General features: G+C 41.0%; 1 non-coding gene across 1 annotated transcript; it reads right to left on the reverse strand.

The window, feature by feature from the left end:
- Positions 1–1638: 1638 nt before the first annotated feature.
- On the reverse strand, positions 1639–1712 carry Trnat-agu (transfer RNA threonine (anticodon AGU)). Its single transcript has one exon. It is a non-coding gene; the product is annotated as a tRNA-Thr (tRNA).
- Positions 1713–6068: the final 4356 nt, after the last annotated feature.

Below are 6068 nucleotides of genomic sequence, written 5' to 3' on the forward strand. Positions count from 1 at the left end.
CTTCTTCTTCTTCTTCTTCTTCTTCTTCTTCTTCTTCTTCTTCTTCTCTCCAGGAAACTATGAATCGAGGGCTTCAGGAGGAATATGGTCTCATACATTTGCTATGCAGCAAAGCTTACAGGTACCAGGAACTAGAGTTAGATAGATGCATTCAAAGACAGTCTGCGATAGATTTATTTGGATATGAGCAAGGAAAAATAAACACTCTTAAAGACAAATTAAAGATGGGAATCTTGGATGTCTTATTGAGGTATGCACAGTGTTGATAGGAAGAAAGAAATGCAACATGGAGGCCAAGATCACTGGACTCCCTGCATGGGACCCAGCCACACAACCAGCTCGATGCTATTTAGCAACGAATGTGATCCACCTTGTTTCTGATTGTCCTCAGACCAGACAGGAAGGATTTGGGTCCCTGGATTCCACAAAACCCAGACTGGGTCCTTTTCCACCTGCAAGTTTCCCATTCTGTCCATCCACGGCAAGGACCGCTCCTGTGGACCTTGAGACCCTCTCCTGCCCCCATAGGGAGAGCAGCAGAAGTAGCTCAGTGTCAGTTGCTTGTCTTTCCGTTGCCTTAAATTCTGTGTACGAAACTGCCAGCCAGCCAGAAGACAGTGGAGAAACAACACAGAGTTTATATTCTGCTGCGGATCAAACTACTGAAACTCAAGCGATTAAAAACAAAACACTTGTTTCATTTGCTCCCAACAATCTGAGTTGAAACTTGGGGCACAGCTTTTAGCCGGGTTGGGCTTCGCTTGTGTGTGCGTGGGGGTGCTTAACTTGGTTTCCCTCTTTTTATGCTCTGCCTTGGGTTTCCCGCAGTTCATGGCTACCTACCATTCAGACTTACTTTGAGGATACTACTCACTCAAGAGACAATTCACAATTGAAGAACAAATTGCCGATGTTAAAAAAAATAAACACCTGAAACTTCTCTTTCTCAGCAATAAGGGACTGAAAGAGGAAGTGCTGGGAACCCCACAAAGGGTCTTCCATTTGAGAGGACGTGAGGCAGAGAGAGTCTTGGGACAGGAGCTAAATTCAGTGATGGAGAGAGATTGGGGAGAGGTAGGAGGGGACAGGGAGGGGGAGGGAAGGAGAAACTGAGGGAAAAAAACCTCAGTTTTTGTTTTGTTTTGTTTGTTTTTGAGTAAGAGCTGGTATTTCCATTTGTCCTGTGCACACTGGGCCTGTATGTATGCCGCTGGCCCCAATCATATTAAACCAATTCATTATATTCCTCTACAAGTTTCTTGGCATTTCAATAAAATGCAAATGCACAGTCTACAGACCCTTGCTGCATTTCAGGTTTCCATTCTTGTTCTTTATATAAAACCATGACTAGAATAATGAAGATAACGGTGAGTGGGAAAATCCCAGTGGAAGATTTGATTTTGGAAAACTTTAACAAATTGCTCCCCCTCTCCCCCCAAAAAAAATCCAAAAACTGGACAGTGCCCTCAGCTCTGCTTTTTACTTCTTTCTTGCAGGGTGGGTTGCTTGGGCCCATGCTTCAAATGCGGCTTTGTTTTTCAGTTTGCACAGTTTTTGGTTTATAACACTTCTGGACATGGCAGGAATGGCACTAAAACAATTCAACCTTTAAAAGTGAACATTGACCCGTTCACCTACAGGCCCTGCTGGGATTTGAACCCAGGATCTCCTGTTTACTAGACAGGCGCTTTAACCAGCTAAGCCACAGGGCCCCTGTAAGGGAAGGTGGTTTCCTGTTAAGAGAGAGCATAGGTAGGCAGAGCTGCAGCAAAACACGGAAAGTACCTGAAAACTGACCATTTGCTGTTCCTCACATACAGGTGACTGGGCAATGGTGACAGCTCAGGTTCCTTGGAGAAGCTGTGTGACATTTTCCTATCCAGTTGCTGTGGGCCTTTGAACAGTAGTGGCTGAATGCTGCTTCCACTCTTTTTCAGAGTCAAATATTCTGTGCACCACATTCTGTTACTTTTCCTTATCAGTTTATATACAGTCAAAACAATAGACGTGGGCTTTGATTGTCAAGCTCACTACTGATTGGAAATGCCTTAATCACTGAGCCCTGAGTTGAATTGTCAGTATTTCAAAATAACAACAACAAAAAAGCAAAGGAAGGAGGGACAGAAAAAAGAGAGGCGGAAGAGAGGAAAAAAATTTATCGAGTTAAAAAAAATCACTATGCCTAGTTTTCCTAGGTGAAGACTTGAGCATCAACATACTACACGATACCAACAGTAGAGGGAATTGTTGTACTAAACATTCAGAAGTCCCATTTTACAGAGAAATAATCTCATAATCTGATTAGTGAAGTCTTCTTCACCAAGACTCAAGATTGAGTTTAGAACCGTCAGCTCTCCCCGAAATGCTGAGCCGCCTCAGCCACACAGGAAAGAGCTCGGCTTTCATTTCTTGTTGTCAGTTTTCCTCTCCCTTCTGCTCCCTTTTCTTGTTCCAGGACGATTGAGGTTTCAAAGTGGTGTTGTCCGATGCACCCAGCCTCCCGTTCAGAAGGATCTGGAGGGTCTTCTGTTTTACAATGCTAATTATACAGCCCTTTCCAGTAGTGTGGAGAACATGGCTGGATGACAGAGTCAGACAGGAATCCTAGACATCTTCCTGAGCATCCACATCCTGGAAGGCACCACTTAGAAAAATTAAATAAACTAAAGAAAAAATTATGGAGGCTTATTTATCTATTAGCCTAGGTGTTTTGTCACTCATAATCTCCAAAGACGCTGTGAGTTCACCAGCAGTACAGCCTTGCTGAGGGAACACTACATATGTAAACATGACTTGCCTGAGCATCGGTTACCAATCCCAAATGTGAATGAAAATAATCATTAGAGAAAAACAGAACATTAAAAACAACATTTTTTTTTTTTTTCCTTCACAACCAGAACTCTTCAGAAGACCTTTGTCCTGTAACTCACTCTGTAGACCAGGCTGGCTTTGAAGTAAAAATTCACTGGTGTCTGCCTCCCAAATATTGCCATTAAAGACATGTATCACTAATGCCCAGCTCTATATCTTCTTTAAAGGAAAATCAGTTTTCAAGTTTTTGGTTGGCTCATTTTGCTAGTCATTCAGAGAAACTGTTTTCCATGATATCATAATTAAATTTTGGCTAATGGTAGCAGCCAAAGGAAGGTATTCAAAGAATAGTAACTTGTTTAAAATTATTAACCTTTTGATAAGACTAATGGTCTATCAAAGAGTTGAGGTTAGTAGGTAAGACAGCAATAAGTAATTTCAGAAATTTGGCAAATGATTTGAGGTGACTTTTCCTGATGTTTAATTAGTATAGGATGTTACCAATAATATTCTAAAGTTCATGCAGAGCCAATGGCAGTTCAAAGTGATTGAAGAGCAGACTGCAGGAATCATTAATATGCCACAGCTCTAGGTGAGAGTATCTTCTAGAGTTAAGAAACAATAATTCATGAAAGCATGAAGTAAAATCACCAACACATAATACTAGTGAGGCTAAATTGTGACAGGAACAGAAAGGAAGGTTTTGTTGGATGAGGTTAAGAACTTGTGAAAGTGTAAGTAAGCAGAAGATAGGTTGTGGAGATATTTGAGTGTATCATGTTATTGAATAAGTATCGTCAACAGTGAACTCATCCTACTGTAGCCAACCAAAAGCCTCTGTCATTTTCACATTATTGTCGGCAGTACAAGTTTAGGCTGTTAGTAGGGAATGAGAGAATCATCCGGACGTAGGAAGCAAGAGTTCCAGGAAGTATGGATGTGTGGTTGGACTCTCCTCTGAGCTTCCACAAGGGCTCCTGAAAGACAGTCCTTCTCTTCCCTCCCCTCCCTTCCTTCTCCACCTGCTCCTTCTCTTCCCTCTTTTCTTTTCTCCCTCTCTCCCTCCCCTCCCCTCATGCCATCACTTACAGGAAGAACAAATAGAAGGAGGAAGGTCACACACCACAAGAACGAAGACACATACATTTACAAATTTGATTAAGACATTTTGAATTTCATGGGTTTACATATATGTTTAAAATTTGTGTATTTTAGGCCAGACGGTGGTGGTGCATTTCTTCAATCCCAGCTCTCAGGAGGCAGAGACAGATGGATCTGTGATTTTGAGGCCAGTCTGGTCTACAGAGTTTAAGGACAGCCAGGGCTACATAGAGAAACTGTGTCTCAAAAAAAGAAAAAAAAATGTGTTTTAAATTATCATATTGTACTCAATAAGTACTTATAATTTGCCAAGTTAAATAAAATGTTATACCTCATGAAAAAAGTCCAAGTTTATATAAATAAGCAAAAGATAGCTTTTTACATATCAAAAAGGTTAAAAAATATGCTGAGAAAGGTTGCCATCTTTAAGTAAACTAAGAATTGCAGGTGGGAAATCTGAGCCCACTGTCCTCAGCTTAAAAGACGGATTTGTAGATGAAGGAGGTGGGGGCTGAACCCAGAGCCTAAGCACACCTTTTCTGAGCCACACTACCAACACCAAACCTTGCCTCATAAATACCCCAGAGAGCTTTCTCTCGGAGTTTTCAGAACCTAACAGGTACTGGCTATATAGATCCCTTTCACACAACTCTGTTCTTTCTGAACCTACTAGACTGCATTCTACCTCTAAGCCCTGGTAAGGAAAGACTAACACCGCCAGACACGATTCTAGGTGTCACACTCTTAGCCCCTAAGTCAGCTCCCAAGATAATGCTGGAAACGACTCCTGTCGGCCCACCTGTATTCCAGGATACAGCAATCTTCTGCAACTTCAACACCTTGATACTTCTGTATAGATTTGCTCCTTGGAACCATGTTGATGTCTTATACATTAAAATTTTAAAAATAGATTTAACATGGAGAGATGGAAATACCATCTTGAATACAAACAGGAAAAAAAAAACCTTAAAATTGTAACACTTATTAAAATACATTGCAAACATGTATGAAGTTATAAAAAAAATCACTAAAATATTTTAAAAATAGAAAAAAGAAGATGAATCCAGGTGAATGTTTTGTTCACTACTGTGACACGCTTGCCTTTTAGGCACAATAGAATGGCACTTGAGTCTGTAATAGTGTGTGTTTGTGTGTGTATGTGTGTAGGAAGGAAGCCAATGATGGAAGCCGGTGTTGTCACTGTGAGAAGAGAAGGGCTACGCAAAGTTTCAACAAAGGCAAAGAACATCTCTGTCCTAACTTTGTGTCCTATAACAGTGCATGAAGAACTGCACACAGGCAGTGGCAGGGTTAGCCTTGTGCAGTTATTGCTTAGTATGGATACCACTAAAAGGATCCCAGTGATTTGGGAGAATTTGTTGTTGTAAGATAGGCTGGGACAGGGAAAACACAACATGAGCCTGGAGCATCATTCCATGCCAGAATGTAAGGAAGTTCTCGGAAAATAATGCAATCCTCAAAGGTCACAGGATCTACGGCAGATTTCAGAAACATGGAGAATGAAGCCAGTTATTGCACAATAAAAAACAGTGACGTATAGAATACAGGAACATGCGAGTCTCTCTTGATGTGAAAGAGAGAGAAAAGAAAGAAAGGAGGCGAAGGCGAAGTTTTTCTTATGATAGTAGGACAATACACAAAGGTGGAAAGAATTTTGATCAGCATGCAACAATGGTTTCAGACAAAGTTTATTTCTGCTGTAAGGGACATCGGGCCTCATAAACAGTAAACACTACCAATGAGCTCTATCCTCCAAGTCAAGCAAAGTTTAATCAATCAGTTGTAAAGCTATAGTTAAGAGTCTGGTTTTAAAAGGACATGTATGTGGTTTCAAAGAATTTGCCCATGGATTTCTGATGAAAGGTGGAAGCTTGACCGTGAAGAAACGGACGAGACTATTTACTTCAGAAACAGTGCGGTGCAGACTTGCGGGCCAGTACAGGGCACACAGAAGAGTGGAATTTAAAATGCTGGACTAATTCAAGGCAACGCGGAGTTTGTTTTCTTTAGCGACAGGGTCTCATTCTGTGATCTCGATTGGTCTGGAGCTCTTCAAACTCAGCAATTAGATATTTGGGATATCCGATTTATCAAGAGTGTGTGGAGAGTTTTTTTTTTTTTTTTTTTTTTTTTTT

This window comes from Psammomys obesus, unplaced genomic scaffold (genome assembly GCF_907164565.1).
Source record: "Psammomys obesus unplaced genomic scaffold, mPsaObe1.curated_primary_1811, whole genome shotgun sequence".
In the NCBI taxonomy this organism is placed as follows: Eukaryota; Metazoa; Chordata; class Mammalia; order Rodentia; family Muridae; genus Psammomys; species Psammomys obesus.